Here is a 25,157-nt window from a genome sequence, read left to right on the forward strand (position 1 = left end):
AGTAGAGTGGGAACGACGAAAAAAATACACCGTTCAATGCGACAAGAAACAACACTTCTGCCCCATCGGCAGTTGTTCGGATGTTGTAGAAGATGAATTTCGTACGTCGTGCCGCGTGCGGGGTGGACAACATGGTTTAGTTTTCTAGCAGCATAATGACTTGTTCCGAACCCAAACCCTCCCCCCCGGTCAGCATCCTCCCCGTCGACGGGATGGGCGTCCGCCTTTTTTGACAAGCAAAACTATTTCAAGTATTTTAATATGCTGCCATGTTCGTCGCCCTGCTTCGTAGGAGCCAATGCCCCGGCCTGTCTCGGAGTCGCCTTTCAGTGGGCGGCTGCGATGGCGTAAGTGGATTTGTCGGGAGGCCCGCCTGAGTTGGCGAAGCAATTTTTATTTTATCTTTTTATCTTGTTTGAGTGTTGAAATTAATTAAAATACTTGCAAATAGCCGATGGTGAGAGGAGGTTCGTAGTGTTAGATACATTTTTGATTATTAATTTAACTTTAATTTAATTTTAATATTTATCAGTCATGAAAATGTCTGACACAACCACAGAATTTTGTCAAAAATATTAAATCTAACTCAAACAGCACCCCACAGTACCCCGAATCTAGAACATGGCACCTACGAATTGACTAATTGATTGGTTTCACTTCCCCAAATCTAAACCTTCAGTCGTTGGCCACGACGACCCGGGGTGGAAAATCGATCCACAAAATCCAAAGCACCCTCCGGGAGGCGAGTCAAAGGTGAAGGCCTCGATGACGACGCCAACGAGCAACAGGAGAGCGTTATCATCGGCATCGCCATCATCCACCGTTTTGAGGAAGCGTGTCGATACTCGAGGATGTCCAGCGAAAAGTTACCTCCAGTTCTCCTCCACTCTTCACCCGCAAGAGAGGGTTGACGGAGGGAAGTAATAAAAAAAAGTTTGCTCCAAATACACACGTCATACGTCCAGTTATCTCGGCGTCGGTAAGTGAATACAGTACGTGTGTACGTCCGAGTTTACGTATGTGCCGGCCCTTGCCAATGCATCGGAACCGATGTCTGGCGAAATCCCGAAACCCCCACGAATAGAGGGCACGAGGCCACAAGGAAGGTGGCGCTGCGTCCAGGGCAGCGGTAGGGGCTCCGGAGCGCCCGAATCTTCGGCCAACCGAGTTTCGGACCCGAGTCTCGCCGGACTATAATGGCTTCTGCCAAGTCATCTATTTAATTGACAGATGAACATAACCTTTTATCGTACCAGTCATCGGCACACAATAACAGCAGTCATCGTTCCTCCGGACGGTCCGGATCGATCCGTGGGGTTTCCTAGGTTCTACCACCCCTACGCCAGGGCTTTCCCGCAGTTGGGATTCCAACGGTCCGGGGAGGTCATGTACCGTGAGTGACCATCGGGCGAGGCCGACCATCGATTGCGAACCCGAGCATCTCCATGGTCGCACATTTGGCATCCCAATTTAGATCAAGCAGGATTTTCCATGCTGTTTTTTTTCGTCTTATTTCCTTTAATCCGGATGTCCAATCCCTCACGCAGGAAAGCAAGGACGAGAAATTGGAGTTCCACAAGGAAACTCGATTGGATCGAGTGTTGAACCAAAAATATTGTTGAACGAATGAAGTTCTGCAAACTTCTTCCGAGGGTTTTCGGCATTACGGATGACGCACGCTTCCGTTTCGTACGAGCAGGCTGTTGCTAGGGTCAAGTTCCCGATAAATTGCAATAAGTCTAGCGAAACATGAAGAACTTTACGTAGAAGCTTAAACGGCAAATAAGATAAACGAAAATCAAATTAAAATATCACTACTTCTAAGCCAAAAGCGTAACGATGTAGATTGTAAAACATAGAAATATCGGAAAGGAAAAGTATTCAAACAAGCAGGAACTAATGAACATTCCCTATCAATATCACTCGATCGTTTCAAATTCCTTTCAAACCTTCCCAGGTACACGGAAAATTTTCCCCTTGTTAAACTTTTTAATTGATATTCTGTTATGGAATTCCTGGCCATCACATACTCAATCTCATGGGAACTTAGGAGCGGTAGAACGAAACGAGTCAACGGAACCGGTACCTACCGTTACCATTGGTATCAAATCATTAAAATTGACATTTTAATAACAGTATCGCTTCGAGCTGTACATGGCGGGCAAGAAGTTGGAAAAATAAAAAGCTATCCCTGCGACGAGAGATGATGAGTGAGCAAACGGGCAGACGAATGCTAGCGTGGCGATGACCGGAACGAAAGAGAGATGCAAATTGAGTTCTGATGCACACAATTTTGATGCACACAACGCAAGTACGAACGCAAAGCGCCGAGCATCGATACGTGGTGGAAATGAATGGAATCGGTTTACAAATGAAAACTCCACCCGGGCTGCACGGCTCGCTCTATGAAAGGAGGCAAGGTACAGGTACAACCCTTACAGTGGGTGTGAAACAGGATCAGCAAAAGAACCACCAGCTTCGCTGGAAAGGTAAACTTTCTAATTAATTAAGTTTTTGTTGCGAGCATAATTCCTCCGCCGTTCGCAGAATGATTCACTCGCAGTCGCTGGGAGCAACCACTTACATTAAGCGCTCGCTTGTCATGTGACTGTACGAATCGTGACATTTCCTTTCCGAGCCTCTCTCTCGTCCTCGAGATCGATAAAGCGCATCTTCTCCCGGTACATTTTCCACCTTGCTGGGCGCCAGGTGAAAACCCCACCGAAGACAACGCACAAGGACGAGTCTCCCAGCGCGAGACGAAACACGATGGTTTGGCAAGGGGGAAGCATAAAATTTCATAAGCACCTTCCCCGTATGCCGCACAACCACACCGTGCCCTGGTGCCTACAAAACAATAACGCACTCGCGATCCGACCGGTCCCTTTCCAACGGTTTACTCTGTCCACGTAACTTTCCGTCTCCTTCACTCTTTCTGTTTGCATTGGGAAATTCCACCCGCAACATCTCGATCAGCCTCCCAACCAGGCAGGCAGCAGTAGTGGTACTAGTAGTAGTAGTAGTAGTAGTAAAGGCCGCTCATTGCACGATGCGGATGCATTGTCATAAAACAATGCCATGAATTTTGCTAATTAAATTCAAATAAGAACATCATAATGATGGAATTAATTAAAATAAATAGCGCACGAGATGAGGCAAATGCTATTCATACGCACGGACGGGCGGAAAATTCTACGAGCGCTGGGATGGGGAACGATGGGCACGGTGGTTGTACGACCTTCTCCCTACTGCTCCTTCCCTTCCCTCTTCTCACGAAGCACCCACCTTTGGTGCACGTGCAGCATCGACTTGTACCCTCGAGGCGGGTGCGCCATTGCAGCATTCCAACTTTTAACAAACCATCGCTTCGAATTGCTGCCAGGTGTCTTCGGGTCGATGACGACCGTCCGTGAAGACGACGTGGCTGATGATGATGATGATGACGATGATGGCGGTGTCCGAACGCGGGGAACGATGTCGGATTGTAACACCCTCGGATTCGGATCAGTCGAGCCGCAAGAACCAGAACCCGCGAGGGGGAAGATGCCTCAAGGCATCGGGGGACACGGGAAAACCTTCTCATTACGCGGTTCGTTTGTGCCAGAGCTCGGGTCTTCAGCGGCGCAGCTCCTTTGGCAGCGGAAGACGCTTACGCTTAAGCTGACCCCAACACCCAGACGTAACGCAGCCTGGCGGCATAGATTGATTTCGCGAAATTACCATCACTCGGCCGGTCCATATTGGCGAAAGAACAGCAAACCTCCCCCCTACCCCGAACCGTTCCCGGAGCGCAGCGTCTTCAAGTACTTTTGCCCTGTGGTATGGTTTTGTTTTTCGGTTCTGCGAGCGTGGGAGACCTTTTACCTCCCTTTCGGCACGGAATCGGACGCTGGGCGTTGCATTTGCAAGAGGTTAAATGTTTCATTTGCTGGTCATTTGCTCATTCCATTTCCCTGCCGAAACGAACGAAGGTGAAAGGGAAAAAACGGCCCAGGTCCAAAAGATTCCAGAGCCACATACCGAAGCGTAGCGCTGAGGAAGAACTGCATTAAACGGCGAACGGATGAAACGGACGTTTTCGTTTCGCGAAGAGTTTACGGGATGCGCCTTTGCTTCACATTTCAACCCGGTGAGTATTCATTTTACGAACATGCCGGGAGAGAGAGGTTGCTTAAGGTTAATCATTTTTCCCCTGGTCAAGAGTAGCGAGCTTCATTAATAGCTTGGCTTAAATCCTGGTGGAAACGATAAAAAAGGTGAGGACAAAATATATTTTCAAATTATGATTTTACTTCTTATGTAACATTTGAATCTAAACAATATCATATGACGGATACATCTAGGTTCTTTGCTTTATTATGGTATATTTTTTTTATTAAATCCCCATTCCAAGGGCAACTATTATTTGTACACCACTTCGATAAATCCCCATCGAGCCAGGCATCAATTTCTTTCGCTCGAAGTTTTTCCAAAGTTTCACTCAATAATGCCACACCAAACCTTTCATTTTCTCACGCCTTGAGCCATGAGTTTCTTTCGCACAATCCTTCGCGGCACGTTGTCGACGAACGGCGGTGGTGCAAAATATCCAGTCCAGTTCATCCCCCCTCCCCCAAACCACCACCGGTGCCGACTGGAATGGCAAACATTTCCCATCGTCCAGCCGCAGCCATCTTATCGCTGCGCATGGATCTTTTCCGCCGAACCGCCCGAAACGATGGATGGTTTTGCTTTTCTTTCCCCCTTTGTGCGTGTTTTTAGTTTTTGTTTTGCTTTGCAACACCTTTGCATCTAGAAATTATTGCTCCAGTTTTATGACGGAGCGTTCTTTCTTCACCGAGGTTCGGGAGCGGGAAAGGGTTTTCTTCTGCCTCAGCCCTTTCGTCCAACCGGGAAAGTGAGTGTAAAGTTGGGTCCATTTCGCCCGGACCGGTTGAACGATTGATTGGTAATTTCCTTCGCACGCCAGGTTGAATGGAACGAGCGTGGCCTCGGGCGGGTCAGATTTTCGATGCACACGCCGACATCAGACGCGGGCGGGGGAGAGGCAGATGGGGGACGAGGCTGGGCTTTACCACCCCAGGGCACCCACTGCACCGTACGGCAGAGAAGATGCCACAGCGAAGCGGGGCCTTTCGTTCCGTATGGGGTTATTTTCATAAATACCCCAAGATGCGCATCGGTCATCGATTGACTAATCGGTTCTCTGTACTTCCACGTGCAGTTTTGTTCTTGGCAGACTTGGCCTCCGGGCTCACCGGGTTGCTGCTTCTCGGGTCCGGTGAATTGTTGGCCGAACCGATCGATTTTCTCAGCGCGCAGAAGGTGGGGGGAACCCATGCACAGGTTGGGGCCAAATTTTCGTACGACCCCGGGAGAATGGTTGTGCGGCGCAGCGAGGTGAACCAAATTGCAGCTGCAATTTACGGATGAGTAAAATATGGACGCTTATTTTTGGGGCGAACGGCCATCCGTGCGCCCGAAGAAAGTGCTTTAATGAATATCGTTTTCATAAGAATATTATTGAACAATTACCGGGGTACCAACGTACCATTTCCGAAGAGTAAACAAGAAAAATTGGTAGATATTAAATCAATAAATCATCATAAATCATTGAAAAATAACCAAATTTTTTAACCAAATTAATTAACAGTTTTATTGTGATGATAAAATGCTTTATACAAAAAATTTCCTCTGAAACAACAGCTCTTCAGCATTTCTTCCCATATTTACATACTTTATGAGTTGTGTATGTTACCCAGAGAACAATTTGGCTACAACTTTTGAAGAAAATTTTGAAATTTTTAAAAATATCCGTTGATCGATACCAATTTGGCATGGAGCCATAAATCAATGCACTTGTTTATGCTTCAATTATATCGTTCAACAATCGAATCACTCGGGACTTATACACCTCTACCCAACAACAACATTTGATATTGAGCTCTAGGCCGGATGGACAAGTTCCCACTCGATTTTGAAAGATCAAAAACCACGAGGTAATCATCCCAACAGTGCAACGTCAGCAAATTTGGGACCTCTACCACGATAATTGACCAACACAGGTAATGCAAGAAAAAATTATCTAAAATGGCAGAATTTTGCGCCGCGTGCCTGTGGCGGTTTTGAACTATCATATGATCATGGGGATGGGACAGGATCACCGAGCAGGCGTACAAAACGTAGAATACATTACACAGACATTTTGAATATTTTAATAATAATAACCATTATTATTTCACTTCCGCACCGGCGGCCCCAAGCCCGATGCAAACTCCTGCGCTTTGGGCTGCTGGGAAGCTTGGGAAACTTTGGTAACCGACAAGCCCAGTTGTTATCATTTATTCGCATGCAATGATGCACGTCGCGGGTGCTATTAAACCCTGCATTGCCAGAAGGCATAAGTGTCGATGGTGGAATGTACAATTCACGTGCAAACGCATGAGGCTTTTGGTTTATGTCAATCAAAATTTATTATGGCCGAAAGCTAAAGTGCATGTAAAAACTGAAATGACTGAAACAGGTTGAACATGGTTACTAATTATGAAATTCATCAGTTGCGAGTGATTTTAACGTATATTTCATACTGGTATTACGGAATCATTGGGAGGTACATTTTAATAAATTATGTATGCTATGAACATGTAATAAATCTCATTCACAAAATATATAAATCACCACCTGTCGTTTACCACACAAGGAAGGTTTAAAAAGATGCAATATTTATGTAAAAGAAACTTCTGCAATCCAAATGTTTCACAAAGTAATTAATGCACTTTTTTTTCGTTTGTTACGCAAAAGCGAAAAAAGTAAGTTAATCGATCGTTTTAGTTATAAACTATTTATGGCCTAATATTGAATAATCAAACATCTTAGTTTAGAGGGAAATTACTCATCATAATGTTACAAAGAAAGCGAAGGAAAAACACATAAAAAAGCACTTCTGAGATCACAAGAAATCATGAAAATAAACTCACTCCGTTTCATATTTGGGTTGTACTTCAACAAAAGATTCTCCTACTTCATCGGTAGGACAGGAAAAACTAGGCGGGTAAGCATTGAATCCTGCAAAAAATAGGGCTTCAAAGCCTGTTTGGAAACCACGGAGGAACCGATATCTAAGAAGATAGTTCTGGAGATATAAAAAAGAAGGTAAGCCTAAACATCCCTCATCCATGTTGCTTTCGTTCGTTTCGCGAAGTTTCCTAGGCTCGTTGCTAGTATTGCAAAGAGAAATGGATTTTTAGAAAAGAAAATACGATAACGGTTGAGCACGTCCTAATTATGGAAATGTTGGAATACAACCAAATCAAACGATCATTAAAATCAGACCTGTCTAAATCTAAATCAACAAATAAATAAAATATTGAACAAATATCGATTAATGTCGTAGTATTCACGAATTCAATTTCAAGAGATTTGCTCTTAAAACTCTGCCCGAAATAACCCATCAGCAGAAATCATCCGAAATCGCCCAGACATCGTTACTTCGAGTGTTTAATGTTCTACTTTTATGTTTTACCGCATCGATCCGGGATGCTGCAATCCGATTAGCGTCTGCCGGACTTTCTTTCCCCCGAGTTTATGACGCCGATGCTTGACCACCTCGCGCCCATCGATGCAGTTTGGCAACACGAGATCGCCCCGCGATGGGCCGGAGCCAATAAATTTTACTCCTTCCAAACCAAAGTACAAATCCATCTCCATGTTTCCGCCGCAACTCCTCCACGGTGGAGCTTGTTGCCTCCTGCGTGTTGTCCTGGCTTTTGTACGAGAATTTTAACACCCCACGTACCGCGGCGCAACGTTGGTGTTTGCACAGCAGTAGAAGAAGAAGAGGCTGCCCAACCCGTTGGTCAGACGGCCCGCCGGGACGTCCAGCACACGGACGCTCGAAATCTATAATTTTATGATGATCTATAAAATTTATTGGCCTTATCTCTCACCCGGCCGCACCGGCACGACGAGCGCCTTTCGTCGGTGCACCGATGCTGCAGGCAGGCCCCGAATGCATCCCGTCTGGAAGATGAACGCGGAGCCGCTGCACTGCGGCTACAATGACACCTCGGTTCGCGTTTTATGATCCGGCCATCGTTACAACATGGACGTCCGGACGGACGGACGGACGGACGGACGGTTGGGTTCTCATCTCGCGTTCGCTTTACTTGATCCATTTTCCATGCAACGTTCCTCGCGTCGGGATCAGGAACGAACGGGAACATCGTTCGACTTTTTTTGTGAACGTCGGCAACTGGTCTGGCCCGAACGAGGTTCCCGGGAAAGGATGGTTATGTTTATGCTTGAGCTTTTGCACAGAGGCACACAACTGAAGCCACCAAGCTGCGGATTGGACAGACAGTCCGGTGGCGAAGGGGTGTTGAGACCACCAAGCGAGTGGCGATGTTACTGTAACATTTATTTTTCCTCCGCTTTCACATCGAACTCTTTATGACACCCAATCTTGCATACGGCGTCCTGGCAGGCCCGTCTCATAAAGGCACCATACGGTGCTTGCATACCACGTCCAGGAACCCAAGTGCAGGAACAATTAAATCCCTTCCGTGAAGCCTTCCAAAATCCCGTTCGCTTCTGACGGTGTTCAATGTTCTCCAGCCGAAGCAATGGCCTTTGTTTGTTGGTATAACATTCCTGGACCTTGGGATCAACCTTGGTATGCCAACGGTTGTTTAATATACAATATTCTATCGCCTCACTTCCAACGCGACGCAGATAGCAATAAACTTTACCGCAAATCGTTCACCCCGAGGTTGATCAGCAGTTTTAGCCTTTCGTGGCTGGAAGTATGAATTGAAATGCCCGAAAAGATCACAACTATTTCTCCAAACAGACATTAAAGCCAAACATTTGAGCTTCGAGAATAAACGGTAGAAAAATGCTCGTCGAAACGAGGTTTTCACTTCCAGAGATAGATAGAGTCATCTACATCATCGGGGTGTGATGGCAGCCTCAATGGCGCGTGGTGCATAAAAACACCTTCCCGGAACATCAACCACCGATCGGAAATCTTTCAAAGGGATTCGCGGCTGGTCCACCTTTGTCATGACGCCGCCCTGTCGATCGCAGATATCACTTGTCCGCGTTCTCGCCGGCGCAGTTGTCATAATCCGCAGCTGTCAGTGGAGTCACTCTACGAAGGCTCCATGCTACGAATGCTGAGAACACCTTCCCGAACGTAGTGCTCATAATGAAAGTTAGTTTTGAACCATGGCCGGTTTTTTTTGCCTCACCACCATCGTGACGTCTACCATAAGAAGGGCGGCTCGAGGTCGACCCGTCGTTGAAGGCTTAATCTGATTTGAAACTGGCAGATCTCAGCCGGTTCGCGGTTGTCACCATTGCGAGATAGCACCTCGCACATTTCAGCAAACAACCGCGGTGACGAAGTGTGCTACCACTGAAACGAACCCCGTAGGACTAGTGGCGCTCTTCTCGTTAATGGAAAAGCTTATCAGAAGCCGGGAACTCAGCTATTTGCTGGTTTTTGCAACTATATTTTCTACAAAACTCCTCCATCCGCTGATGTCATTTTAATTGCTCCAATACTTTGCCGAAGGCCATCTAAAGGCCAGTGGTGAACCGTAGCTATTGACATCTGAGACAGAGCCACTGATCCCGACGATATGGGAACCTTCTTGCCGGAGTCTTTTTTTGTAGCCGATATTATAGGAAAACCATTTAATCCCTTTCATATATGTACATATGGTACATCGGAGCTGGAGTTCACGGGTGTAGATTATTATCGGAAAATAATTATAACTAGAACTCAGTGTATCGGTGCTGTCACTTCCAATCGAGAAGGCGGCATTACTCAACGCAACGAGTTTTTAAAGCCAAGTAGCCTGTGACATGAAGTGAAGATGTGAACATGGGAGAAAAAGGTTCATACTCGATCGTCGAGTCCTCAAATCGCAAACAGAAAAGGTGAAAAGATATAAGAAAACATTAAGCAAAAAAAGCGCTACGAAGATCACTGCAGAGAACATGCCACAGGTAACGAGATCTAGATCGAGACGGAGGCCTTTGTTGCACCCTGTCTCATCCTTAATCCCGACGGAATGTGGTGCGACATTTCGCTGATTGTTCATTAGAGCCGATCTAATTAAGTGAGGACCTGTGGAGCCATCGCAAAAGGCCGATCGACGGCCACCGGATCGTGAAAGCTACCGACTAGGACGAAGCTGAGGCAAAAAGTCTCCACAGAGATGCGTGGATAATGACGAATCGGACACCCGAGGCCGGGCCGTTCCGAATGTGTCAATTTATTTCGCCTCATCCCATCGTGCGGCCCTGGAAGTGGTGGAACCTGAAATGGAATTGAACTAATTCGAGCGCTTTATCGATGGTGTTCACCCACTCGGCGCGACACCGCGACGCGAATTCTGACGGCCGTCCCGGGTACGCACTCCGGAACCTTGACGGACCCACGGTCGGCGGAAGGATAAAAGTGATTCCCTTTTTCGGCCGCGCGACGCCTTTCACAATCATGAGCGCGATAATGAGCCGCCCGGATCGGTTGGACTTTGGCGTTTTATTTGTCTCCTTTTTCCACCTTTGCGCTTCGTCAACGTCCAAGAAGTTCGCGGACACGGTTGATCCTGGTGTTTCCCGTTCTTAGGCGGGCGGCAAAAAAAAAACACAAAATTGTCTGCTCCCGATTGTCGCCTTTGGTCGCTTGAACGCCGCACTTGAGCTGCACTTTGAAGGCCCAGGAAGCGTCCGAATGCACGTGTTTGTGTTTGTGCGTCCTCAGCAGGTCAGCGATTCCGTCGCTCATTAAAGTGAGAAAATCCCAGTGGATCGAGAAATTAGTGAAGTTTTCGTAAGTAAAGACCGAACTCAGGCGCAGGAAAAATGAACCTTCTGAAGATAGAACGAAAAAAAACAGCCGGCCACCAGAGCCTCCAAGAAGTCAGATGCCTAGACGAACGAATGATCAAACAAACAAATAGACGATCGACGTCAACAAGGAAAAAAAAATACCAAGCTGGATGGAAACGCCAACAAACTAAAACTTGATACTGAAGAATGAAACGAAAAAATGTTGGGAGCAAATTCTAATCAAATTCGTAGAATTGAATCGATAACTTTGGGCTTGAAACATAAAAATAATTTAAACAAATTGAGTACGATCACTTGATAATAGCTTCATTTAATTATTGAAGCTACCCTCGTTTAACTTACTATTTGCAACTAGCTCGCCATGAATTCTTTCTGCATTATGCCAAGCCAAAAATCCTTGTCACCGCGTATTATTAGCCGAGACAGAAAGCGAATTAATTTTATTGCAGATTATGGAACAAAATGGGCACACCAAAAAAATATTTTGCACTGGTAGAACAACGCGATCCAGCAAAGTGTCAAATGCAACAACGCAACCTGACAGTTTGAGAGTAAATGCGGCCACGCAGCCGAAAAAAGCCACAGGAAGCACCCAAACTCCAGCAAAGAATGCACCAAATTGGGCACGAAACGAAAACAAGAAACCACAAACACGTACGTATGCATGTTTGGCAGACGCGCGAAGACGAAGGCCGGCGAAAAGAAAGCGAAAAGAAAATCCTTCCGAGCGCGGCGCGCGTCCAAACCGAAGAAAAACCCGCAACCACCGATAGAAGAAAAAACAACCCGCGTGCATTGACGACGACGACGACTAGGTGGAGGGATACCACGACTTCGCGGACACGTCATGCACTCGTGCCACCCACTTGTCACCACCACCACCACCACCCCACCCACCGGCCGGAGCGAAAATTGTCCTCGACGGGTTTCCACTGACGAAAATCTCCGTCATGAAATCTTCGCCAGCCAGCAAGATCTTTGACGAAGGAACCGAGGACCCCGGGTGGGAAAGCAAAGGGCCGTGCGGCCGCAAGAAAACCCCGAGCGCATAAATCAGATTTTATTTTCGTTCTGTCAACGTTGATTTATCGCCGCCATGGCAAAACCCCCGGGCCAAACCAAACCGAACTAAAACGCCAAACCCGAAGGAGACCCCGCGCCGAGTCCGAGGACGTTGGCGGGTCTGAGGGTTTTGGTTCTGCGAGAATTTCGTGTACTTTTTTTCTTCGTTATTTTCGTTCTGCTGTTTGTAATTCTTCTTGGATGAGCCGGGAGAAGGGAAAGTGGCGGAGCCGTTTACGGCGATAAATGGGCCACGGCGTTGGCTGGATGGAGGGCCCGGTCAAAATGCTTGGCCACGTTACCAGTTAGGGTTGTTGCGGAAGGAAGCTAAACTCCGAGGCGGGGACGTGCTCTGATGCAATTCGAAATGAAGATGGACTTCAAACTGGGAACAATTGCTGTCCACAGGAAGGAAAAATGTTTATTCGAAGTAAAAGAAAAGATAACACACAGAAGGAGAAAATGTGAAGACTTACCATAATCTCTAATTGTTAAGTGTTTGATACCTTTGATAAAGAAAGTCGTTGTGTTCGATATTTGACCCACCGTTGTTTTAATTTATATTGTTTCTTTATCCTAAACAAAAAATAAAAAAATACAATACATACTCGTATTCAAGAAAATGTCCAATCTATACCGTATTTAACTAACCGTTTGTTTCCGGAGTCAAAGCCCCCCCATTCAAGACGCATGGCGGCACACAAACCCGTGACATGCTCATGCCAACTGGCTGAGTGGTTATTTATTACGGGATCATTATGTAAAACGATCGGAAAACCATTTCCATTTGCCTTCCGGTCGGTCCGAGACGCCCGTTGGCGGTCCGTTGTGGTCGGCGAGCGGTTATAAACAGATCGTTCCGATCGTTTGCCATTAAGAGCGTCAAGCAACGTTTAAGAAACTTGACACGCGTTCACATCATGCGGCTACTTAGCGAACAGTTCGTCGAAATTGTTATTGCTGGCTAGAGCCAAAAGAGATTGAATTACTTCATCACCTAAGAATACAATCGCTAATGGATTGGTGAGGAAAAACTGTTGCTCGAAATGTCGAAAAGGGTAAAGGGTTTTCGCTACCGTCACGTAACGGCTTTAAGTAACTCATGTCTTGTGCTTAGATCGCGAAAAACATTGAACCAATACCTGATGGGAAGGGAAAAAGATGGAGACCTTAAATAAATAGCAAGTAATCATATTTACAATGCTATCAAAATTAATATTTTCATTACAATCATTCGTGTCTAAGGCCTATGAGTGGTTGAATAATAACACCAGACTAAGAGTTAAAAACATAAAAATTAAACATCTTCAAAACCAACTTATTGATAAGCCAATCTACATCAATTTATTTATTTTGAATAATTATTATTTTATTCATTTGCGTTTTGATTGACACCGACCATGATAAGATGCTGCAAATTCGCATTCGCATTAATGAATGGTCATCCTTCAAAAGCCAAATAAATGAAAAAAAAATTGCACAAACCGTGCACCATGAAACATTGTGCTCAGATAAGAAATTAAAGGGCAGCAAAAACTGTCGACATCAAGTTTGCCCTGTTTTTAAAATATTTTTTTTCCTTTAAGACGCACCACCGCAATCAGTGACCTCCGCTTATGTCACGCCCGTGCGCCACCAACCGCGAACAATGTTCGAGTGCGTTCGTAGAGTCCCCCAATGGGGAGGAGAGGCGCCCACTTGTGCAGCATTGGGTCAATATTGAACTTTCTATAGCGCGCATGATTGCCGCCGGCCGCGTAATCATCGCCATCGTCACCGTCGTCGCGGGGTTTCTTAATCACATGACATTGTTCCTCGGTACGCGCGCGCGCGCGCCCCGGTCCAGCCCAAGGGGATCTAATGAGCAATGCACTTCCGTATCAGCCGGGTGGGATTTATACCTCGTTTAATGCCACGACACGCTGGCTAATGGAGCGTTCAGAAGCGTGTGAAGATTTGTTTCTCTGCCCTCTCGGTGTCTTCGGGGAGATGTTTCGTCACGACAAAACGAGAAAAAGAAAAATAAAAAAAAACGACTAAACGACCCTTGCTGGGTGGTCCGAGCTCGGATCAAAACAGCTGATCAAAGTGCGCTTCGAGAACCCTTACACTTCCCTCCCCAAAAAACATCACGAAGCTTTGAGGCACCTCCTAGCTCGCAGCGTACCATTCGCTTATGTCACATCGATTGGAAAAAGCTCGATGAAATCGGATTTCTCTAATGACTTACTGAGTTTATCCCCTCGCCAACCCCGGCCGGCCATCGCGCTCGAACCGAGAAGGTCATCGAGGGGGTTAATGGCAACAGCGTCGTCGTGGTTTGATGCTGGCGAAAGTCCGGTGCAGCTCGTAAAAGGGTGGTGGTATGATTCCCCTGTGTTTTTTTTTCTTTTTCATCTTTCCTCACGTCTCTGAGAGGGCAGTCAAATCCACTAAACTGAGCTGAAACGTACATACACACACTCACTCCTTCTCCGCTTCCAAACGTAATCCGAACAATTTCCGAGTTAATTATATTAGTTGACTTTCGAAAAGCGAAGGTAAATATAATTAAAAACAAATAAAACACCGTCGAGATAATTGGAAACCGTTGATCCGGTGTAACCGGTCCATCGGTACGAGCCTTAGACCCCGTAGCTGCGGACGAGACTTTGGCTATCGGCGACGCCTCCCGGGGGGACTCCGGACGGTAGAGGACGTATCCATCGGTTGATTCGAAACGTTCCCGCCCGACCATGGCAAGCGGGCAGCATAAAACATGAACATTAACTAGCCATTACCGGACTGCTGCTGTTGCTGCTGCTAATGGTTCCCTACGCTGGGGAGCGCGCACTGACGTTGCCAGGGAGCTGGCCGTACGAACTTTAGATTCGATATCCGGGCGAGGAATCCGAAGCCACCTCCTGCCCGTTCGCCTGGTTTGCCGAGGGGAAGGGAGGTTAAGAAATGGTGGCCTACCCCTGGCGACTGCGCGATGACTTTTCGGACGCCGCTTGGACGTGTTTCGAAGCGGCACTGTTAGCCACCGTTCTTGGATGATAACGAAACCGACCCAGCGAGGAAGGTGGGGGCCAATTTCTCTAGAACCGTAACAATCGTACCTTCCCGTACCGAACTCGGAGGGGGGGAGGGGGGAGCACTGAGTGTCCTGTGACTATCGAGAAAGTTCCTGGATCGAGTTTTCACTCGCACGCCCGGTGCGGTTTTTCCTGCCCCAGCACATCGGACATCGGACACACCGGTTGGTCAGCAAACTTGCGGCCGGCTCGCATGTAAACTCGCAAGCGCGGGAGGGCGAGGGCAAGGAATTGATCCCCTTACGAAATGTGCTGCATCGAAATTTGGTAGAAAATTGGAAAATCCGGACGACTCTGGAGGTGAGTCCTTAGTGAGGGCGCTAGTGAACCGCGTCCGAGTCTCCGGTCGAATGTGACCCGATGACGGCCCGGGCTTACCGCAAGGACCGTCTTCGGTGGCAATCCTTGCCGGGCCCGAGTCTGGGGTGATCTATCGCTTGGGATTGGAAAGTTTTCCCCCACGCCCCAAACAATCCACTCCCACACCCCGAAAAATGGAGCGGCGCGAACGATGGCGCTGTTATTATGCAACTTTCCATCGAGATTTTACGGGAGAGCAACCGACCCGTGACCGTTGACAATCGGATCGGGGCCTAATTGGATACATCCAAGGTGGTCACGATAGGCGATACGCACCTCTGCTGATGATGCAACTGGATTGGGTGCGTATCTCCATTCGCTTCAAGACCAGCTCCGGCGACCCAGCGCCTTTCGTTCTAATTTTCCACGAAAATGAGACCTTTTGCTTGGTTATTAGAGTTGCGCCGATGAACCTGTAGAACCATAAGTAGATCGTAATTAGTGGTTTGGTTCGTAATTAGTGGTTCAAGGATTATTTGAAGTTTGTTAAATCTTTCTTACCTATACGAATTTTGATTACCAAATAAATGCGCCCTCAACGAAACTAACCTTTGGTAGTCGATGATTAGAAATCAACCGGAACGACCAGCCTAAACGTCTGTCCCGACACCTCCCGGGTGCGCGATAAAAAATTAAACTCAACAACCATCTAATCTCGTCCTAATTAATGCTAATCAGCGGATTGGACTTTACACCGTTGTTCGGCAAACAAACAAATGGATGGCACAGCCGGGACTGGGGCACGGTAATGCCATACCTCACTCCCGTGTCAAACTACTTTTCAAACGATCACACACACACACGCCAGGAGTATGGCGTGGCACACCACTGATATGGTAGATTAACGCTAATGATTGCGCCGCAGATGCGTCCCGCCTTTCGCGGCACATTATCGGCGGGGCTTGCGTACCGCTGCGTGGCTATTCCTCTAGTATCTCTGTGCGTGCGTACGTGTGTATGTATGTGTTCATGATAGTGATTATTTCCTGTTCACGTACGCAATTAACGCATGCCATCCGGCCCCACCCTTCCGCGGGTTCCCATTCGATTCCCTAACCAAATTAGAGGCGCCCGCAATGAAAGTGCGGTGCTGAAAATGTGTTATCATTTCACTCCTAATTAATTAATTAATTCACACAAAACCATTTCTATCGACTAGCTGAGCATGTATTTGGGATTATGTGAGTGCGTGTGTACGCCATTGGGAACGCAGACACGGGCCTGTACGCGGTGGATCCACGCAAAACACGTATGAACTGCATCATTAAAAACAGGAAGAGATTTTTTCATGTCGACCGTTGCATAGTTTATCTAATATCGTGCACCCTTGTTAATTGTTTGAAGCGTAATTAACAACAACATAGGATGAGTTGATGCCTTACCTTCCCCGCACGGGTGGGTTTAGATTAGTGAGACGATGAAATACCTGCAAGTAGAAAAGAGCTAAAATTAGTGTCTAACTCGATTCAATGATATATTATTCATCATACTAGTATTTTTTATGTTTATAATTTATAGCGTTTTATGATTGCACCATTTCGAATAACAACGCGTTTTAATCTCATATCGATTCCTAATCTCAAAGCTACCAGAAGACAAAAACTAGAAATTGATGAACATCCCGATTATTAGAACGGAAAAAACGGGCAAATTTAAACTATCTAGGCGTAATTAAAAAATCCATCCCTAGCCCAAAACCCGGTTACAAAATAAAGTAAAACATGGAAGCAAAACTAAACAACGCTTCGGCTCGAACAAGGACAACAACTGGCACCGGGGGCCCTCGACGGGACGGAGTGTTAGAAAACCGTACCAAAAATTTAATTAAAAACTCGCAATAATCGATCGAGTGCGCGTAGCCATAGCGAAAACTGTTTTCCTGTTTGATTGCTACAAACAATATTTATAGAATTGAGCGATTCCGGCCTAGCGGTAGCAAAGGGTTCCGGCCGGGCGGCGAAAACTAATCGGAAGAGCAACAACAAAAAACAACAATCTAAATCAAATAAAAAATAGATATTTTCAGCGACACATAAAACCGTCGCAACTGGTGAAACCGCCCCACGCGGCGAAGAAAACTAAGCCGAAATAGGAGGCATTAAATAATGTAGCGCACAGCTACAGAACAACAACAAACAAAACATGAAAAACTGCAAAAAATAAAACACAACCAGTAGGAGTAGGAAATTGAACACTATTTCTGTAGTGTAGCAAACAAATCGAAATAAATCGAAACCGGCGCAATCATTGGTTAGGGAGCAAAAAAAAACCCAGTGTTGTTCGGTGCAAACGAGATAGAAAAGGGCACAACTATGCCCAGTAAAGTGGGATAGACTGCGATACGCACCGAAAATAATTGCACAATGGACTACGTAGGTGTGTATGTGTGGCAACGCAAAAGGAATTCTATTTCTCTCTTCGATTTCCAGTTGTGTCACCACTTTAGTTTTTCATCTCAAAGGATTTTCCCACCCAGCGGCGAAATGCGTAACGCGAAGCGTTTTTGTTTGATGGAAATTGGTTGTTTTTCACCGCTTCCTTCTTGTTGTTCGTCAGCACGCATGACCAACTATCTGGCACATGGCGGCCACACCGGAAGGTGAGTTGGCAACTCAAACGCAAACGTTACTGGCCATTCCGGAAGAAGAAAAACAAGCCCGCGATCGATTCGCGGGTGGGAGGGCGAAAAAATCAATTCAAACCAATAACAAACAGAAACAATTAGATTAAAAACACGGACGGAAATTAAAGAACCGAACTCCGCGTTTCCGTGTCGGCGACAGGAGAGACGCTCATGGCTGTGCAGGTGCCGAGCTTCGAGCGCGGGGGCCAAAGCTTGGAACTACACACCGATTTGCGTCTTCGGAGGGCCAGGTGTAATCGAATTCGATGCGTCGTCTTTTGCCTCCGCTCCGACTGCTCTCCGGTTCAATTTGCTGTAATCCGTGTCGTTGGTCGCTAATTGAATTTCAATTCCGAACCGAAAACTGCTAATGCCTACCGCACACAAACGGGAATTGGCCGAGGAGCGCAAAAGAAAAACCGCAGTTGACGAAACTAATTACCCAACCTCAAAACGTAGCATTCGGACGCCGTTAATGCGGTGTGATTCATCATGGCAATGCAAAGGTCGTTGAGGTGAAAATAAATTGAATTAAGAAAAAAATTACTCGTTTCAGGAGTTGAAGGTAGAAGGGACATTTTTTAGAACTACAACAAACATTTTAACACTTTGTTGGGTGAAAAAACGTATTTGGATTGAAAATTAAAAAAAAAAATCTGAGATGGTTAGTTTTGCTACATTAAATATACAAAAAAAAGAGTGATGAGGGTACTGAAAATGAGTGAATGAGTCGAATCCTTCTATTGAATTGATTTATGAATCGAATCCTTTTATATTTTAATTCGTATCAGGGATACGAGTCCCAAAAGAGTGGATCAGTCAGTAAAAAATTACTAGTCGTTAACGGAGATTTAAATGCCAAGGAGAGATTCGAGTCCCAAGAGTATTTAAAAGAGTTACTAGTCGCTACAGAGATTTGAATCAGGGGACTCATCAAATCTCTGTGACGAACGGTAACTCTTTTACTTACTCTTTTGACTTGAGTCTCTATTTGAGTCTCCATCTCAAACCTCTAAAAAGAGTTATTATTCTCATCTCATCACTACAAAAAATAAAGAAATCAACCGTTATGTTAATGATAAAACTTTAATTAGAAATAACAATTACAACAATAAAGAGCACATAAGAATCAATGCTATATGATCCAAGTTTACCACATGTGAGTGAAAAGAAACCCTTATCGAGAGCCTTAACTATGTCCAAAGATTTGTCCGGCTGGACGTCATTCGAGTGAAAAATCCAATTTCATGTCCGTCCAGCAGCCGCCAACGAGTTCGGCAGTGAAGCATGCTGATTGGGTCATATTTTAATCTGCGCCTTACGTCCTTGGCACTTCTGACAGCTGATCGTTACTCAAGCCGTGGGCAGTGCCTTCCATTTGACACCGGTCGGCCGGCACGGTGTCGCGCCAGTTTAGAAATTTTCGACAGTATCGGGTATCGCAGCATTTGTCGGGGGCCAAAAAGGGGGGAAGAAAGAAGAACGTCCCACCGATTGGAGCCAAACCGGACGAAATGCCGGAGCTTCAAAGTGAGGGCACGATGGATCGTGAGGAATTTATTTCGCGAACGTACAAAACGCGTTCCAGACCAGGCTCCGTCGGCTTTTCCTGCCCTCCAGGAAGCAGCCGGCAGCGTGGGATCCCCAATTGCGAGAACGCGGGAAGAAAGCCTTCCTCATCTAATGGAACTGGATTCCGCGAACCGGTGGCTGATGGCGAACGGCTATGACGCCAAGCTTTCGCACGCACGAACATTCGCGGGGCGCAACTAACTAATCGCTTATAAAATCGACGGCTTGATTGCCGAGGAAGAGAGTCCGGACTTGGGGATGGAGAATTGACGCCCGGTGGGGATCAATCCACCGTTTTCCCCGCGATCCTACCAACCGAGCGTCCCTGCTGCAGATTAGCCCATTGTCGGGACGCTCGGGTGGCAAAAGATTTCCCTCGCGGCACTCGGGTCCCGGAGGAGCTGGTTTCGGGGCAATTACGAACGAAACGGCATGCAGAACCTGGTGCAAGTACGGTCCGCGGACGTTTGATTGCGCTCACGTGCGCGATCCCGGGCTTTCGTCGTGAAGGTAACTATCCGACCGAACGATGCAGCGATCGTTCCGGTCTTAGCCCGGCTGCAAGCATGCAACGGAAACAATAGTTCATTTGGACGGGTTTTTCGTCCGCTTGGTTTGCCAGAACCAACCCGTCGTCCGACCGAAGCGTGACGCGTTTGAGCTGATGAGTCCATTTGAAAGATTCGGAAGCGACCGGGACCAAACGTGCGGAGGAAGGATGCCTTCAGGAAGATTGTCGTTTCAGTTTTGGGTGTGAACAAAACAACACCAGCAACACTTCTAACGACGGAACACTTCCGGTAAATGGCAATTAAGACAGTAAAATCTTTAGACCAGGAATAAAAAATATGTTTATATTAGTTTAAAAATGTTTGCTACCGTAAACAAGAGAAAAAGTAAGAGTTTTTTAAATTTTCTATCTCTAATCAGGAGCAAACACTGTCTTAAGGACTATTAGTTTTATGAACCATAATAAACATGTGCGTTGTTCAAGCAAAGCAAAGAATTGTAAAACATTAAAATAATGCAAACGATTCAAATCACAAAATGTAAGCTCTTAATAAAAATAAGTCCTACTAAAACTGAACACTATGATTTGAAATTTAGAAATAAACGACTAATAGTATTTAAATAATAGAATATAAACATGTTAATGATTTAATAAAAGTTTAATCGAAAGATACCGAAAACTTTGGTTTTCTGGATTGCTAGTGTTAGTAGTACAAGATATTTGTACAGTTTTAAATTCATTTACAGTATTCACAATTCCTAAATTATGCAAGACTTAATTTTCTCGCAAATCTTCCTGGCTTACACGAGCATTTTTCATCTTGAATCATGCAAATAACTTCCCTACAAACATGTTAAGCTTAAAATTTTCTATACTAATAGTCAAATAAAATCTACAGTAACTACCGGTCAAATGTCTTAAAATCATGTTGATGTCCTTGGTTATTCCTTTCTCGCACTAGAAGTAGAATAGCGTAATTACTAATGTTCTTAAAATGATCAGGAAAGTTTGGTGACCAAATCGAGCTCGGATAAGTTAGTTGTCTTTTGTTTAAAACATATTCATTACGCTATATTGTGAACAATACGTTTCCTTCTCAAACCTAACTAAATGTATTTGTAACCTATTCGAATTAGCCACACTCTAAATTGGGCTAATTAGAAACATTTTGCCCAACATCAGTCAAAGTTCCAAAACATTAAATTCTCCCTCCAGCCCGCACAACCCTTGTCCCGGGGAAATAGAAAACACCTAACGCGGACCTCCATTCAATTTCCTGCACTCATTTGTAACGTATTTGTACCGACAGCTTCAGCAGATGCAATTACCGTTAGAAAGTGGATCATTCTCTCCGCCATTTCCCCCCCCATCCCCCATTGACTGCGACGGCGAAGGGAGCGACATAACGTCACGAAAATCAAGCGTGTAACTATCGTCGCGGCCAGAATCGGATGCCACCACGGATGTTTCGTCACGGGTCGATGCGGAAAAACAATGGCTTTTGATTGTTTGATCCGACCTGCTTCCGGTCGGCTCCTCCACTCCTCGTCACCCCACCGGCATTTCCATCCCCATTCGCGGAGAACATAAGCAATTACCCTTTCCTTTGTGCCGAAAAACTTTCCGGGTGTGCAGCAAGTTGCGTCGGTGCAGTTTCGAACGATTCCAAAACGTGGAGGGGTCCGGTCCGAAACGGCGTGTTTTAGAACAACCCCCCCGGAACGAGGGTTGTGGACCTTCATTAGGTCCGGTGACGGGGAGAAGACGGGTTTTTGGGATTGGAACGTTCGAAAGTTAAATCACACCCTGAGCCCAGCCCTACGAACATCGCCACAAACACACCTGTAAGTATTGATGCAACCGTATACGATAAAGTAAAGCACTGCACCGCACGGAGTGAGAGCCGAATGCATCGGAGAGTCCCCACGCTCACGCTTTTTCCAAAAACTTCATCCAATAGAGAGGTTAATGTTGTATTTTAAAGGTTATTATTGACTAGTGATTGATTCGTGCACGGATCACCGAATCCGCGCACCATTGATGCACCACTGCCCACCCCGGTCCAGTGCATTAATGCACGGGCGTCAAAGTGCAACGCCTGGAGTTCGCTCGGGGTGAGGAAAGGAAGACCATCCATTTTGTAATGAGTTTCGTCGGAAAGTGTCGACGAGAGCATAACCCTGAGCATAGTTCCCTTCCGCCCCGTTGGGAGGTCGAGGTCGGTCGTTTTGTTTGGCGGTGGGCGAGGTTTGTTTTTCCTCTATCGCGCTTCGGACCCACACTCTCGACCGCACGCCCCTTCGAAGAGCACCCGAGACGAGGGTGTAAATGGGCAGATGTGGTAAAATGGGTAAATGTAATGAGTTTTTGACGCTTTGAAATGCTGATATTCCCCCGCCGGGGGCGAGTTTTTGAGGCAAGGTGGACGTGGCGTATCAGTCACTTTCATGGAACGCTTTTAATGCAATCGAGCCCTGGCAGTCCAGGCCATGGGTTGGACTCCTTTTTTTTTTTTTTTTTGCACCACTCGCACGAGCAGCGGGCTGATTGATGTAGCGAAGAAAGCAGCGTTGAATAATTCACATAAAATTGATTGAAACATATTCCGCTGGTGATTATGTTAATGGTGAGTGTGCGTTTGCCGGTCGGAGGTTTCTTTCTCCCGACGAAATAAGGTGGCATGATAAATCTGTTTAATTTTGCATCGAACTTTCCACCATTCGTTATCTTCAGTCCCCGTTGCATCTGCCTGCTGGATGTCACTCCTTGCGTCCACAGAAAATCAATTTCATCGGTAGGAAATCAAATGCATCTATTAAATCCGGTGTCATCAATCGTCGTCTCGCTCGTTCGTCTGCATTGTACGCGGGCTTTGTGCAACGGCGAGCCAGCCGTTGCGTACAATCAATTCGCAATTATGAACGGCAATTTGCCTTAATCTAATGATAATCGCGTCGGCCGTCCCATTCAATAAATATTTTTCCCGCATAAAACCCTTTTCCGACGAACCGAACAAACGAATACGAAACGCCTGCCGGACTCCGGTCTATCCGCATGCCACAGGCTGGCCGAGGATGATGGTGGCCCGAAAAGATAAAGTGGGCCCCACCAAAGGACCATCATCTTCGAACGCGCCAAAGCAAAACAAAAAGGAGCTGGCCACAAGGGAAGACGAATGACAAAATATGCTTCCCCCTTGTCTTCCCCCTCGGAAACAACAAACACCACGGACATCGATCACGATGTCATCGTAGAAGCCCCGAGAAGGCCTGCTGCTGCTGCTGCTGCTGGCCGGTTGCCATCAACGCAATAATTTAACTTCGACCCGTTTCTTAGCTTCCTCACTTCCGAACGGTCCGCCCCTGTGGGAGCTGGCGTATGAATAAGTAGAATAAAAAACACACTTCTCGTTTCTGCTCAACAGTTGTCCGATGGCCGAAGCCACTCGAAGACAGGAATCGACCGTAGGAGATGATGAATTTGAAGAGAACCAGTTCTTCAGGTTGTTTTGCGAAAGAATGTTCGTTCTGTATATTCTGTATGAAATTTGATTAGCAAATAAAAATTAAATGATAATGATCCAAACTGAACGACGTTATTACTAAAAAACGCGAACGTTTCTCATTATGGAACAAATTTTAAAATATATTTCACATGAATAAATAACAAGGATGCATATAAAATATGGCATTTGCAATAGAAAACTTCACAAAATGCTGTCCAATTTGATTTGAAGGCAAAGGGAAAAGGTATCAAATATTTTTCAAAACAGAATAAATTCAAAACTATGCATTGAATTGAGATTAAATAGGCCGAAATATGAAAACTATTTAAATATGAAAACCAAAACTTTAGCACGTCGCGTACATCCAACTAGAAGATTATCTGTATAATCTAATTTAAAGTCATGATTATCTAAATTTGCCAACCAACTCACACTCGTTATCCGTCGGTGTCAAAGCTAATTTCTAACCATGTAGTTGATGCTTTTGTTTTCTTTACCGGAGCAGGGCAGCAAGAATAAAAAAAGACTTTCAACGCCTGCAATGGTCCATCGAAGGAAACAATAAAGCAAAAACCACCAAAAACATACGCCGACCATGGCGAAACGCTGCCCAAAACACTAGACGAAGGACTCGAAGGGCGGTTGAAGCATTAAAAAAAGTAGAACAGAGACGCCAGCAAAAGCGACACGACCGACCAGACGAAATCCAAACCGACCTTCGGCTTGCCTGCTCGGGACGGCGAAAAGCCGAAGCACCACGGTGAGGCAGCATGGAAGAAATTTATATTCACCTGCAGATGATTTATGACCCGGTTATTATCCGAATGAGCGTTTTATTGTTCCTTGCTGCTGCCGCTGTTCCCTGCTGTCCCGCATCCACAATCCGAATGATGCCACTGCCGGGGCCCCCTTTTGAGTCTGTCGTGGCAACGATAGGGCATCCCTAGCCCTTTCTCTGAAGCTAACCTTTCTTGCGCTTCCCTCTCAAAGAGTTCTACAGCGACGAGTCGATAGAAGGAAATGGGGGAAAACTAAGCCCTTGGCCCTGTAATATTCCCGCGTTTGGCCTGAAACGTCGCGATACCAAAATGGCAACCTGTAGGAAGGGAGTCCGTGTGTAGTACCCCTCACGAGGAAATTCCTTCCGCAACCGGTGAATCCGAAACATAGAGCGAAAGGGACCAAACGGCTAACCTCTGTTTCACTCACAGTTGAATTTGCCGAGAATTTCCCGCCCCGAAGGGTAGATTGTGTCCCCGGATTATGTTCAGGAATTTTCAATAGCACAACGAACGATGTGATGCCCAATACGCGATATTGGACCCGCGCCCTCGTCTCAGAGGCCATGACTCAAAGTCACGATTTGCGGCACCGCTCGATGCTCCCTGCCGCCTTCGAAGCTGCGACAAGTTCGAGCCTCATCGGTATCAGTCCAAGGGGCCAAGTGGGACTTAAGAGACCTCACATCTGAACCACAGCTCACGCGCCATCCCACCGTTACCTGCAGGTTCCTCAAGCTTTGACAGAGAGAAGCCGGAGAGGTGGGTTTTCTAAAGCTCTTCAGCACGGCTTCGGTTGCGATTAAAC

General features: G+C 46.2%; 1 protein-coding gene across 1 annotated transcript in view; it reads right to left on the bottom strand.

The window, feature by feature from the left end:
• The window catches only part of LOC131266887 (LIM domain transcription factor LMO4), a 201,233-nt gene that overhangs the window by 112,801 nt on the left and 63,275 nt on the right, over positions 1–25,157 (bottom strand). The window contains exon 5 of the mRNA XM_058269568.1: positions 16,742–16,785. The gene's annotated coding sequence lies outside the window, so the exon portion shown is untranslated. The remainder of the gene's footprint in view (positions 1–16,741; positions 16,786–25,157) is intronic.

Source organism: Anopheles coustani, chromosome 2 (genome assembly GCF_943734705.1).
Source record: "Anopheles coustani chromosome 2, idAnoCousDA_361_x.2, whole genome shotgun sequence".
NCBI lineage: Eukaryota > Metazoa > Arthropoda > Insecta > Diptera > Culicidae > Anopheles > Anopheles coustani.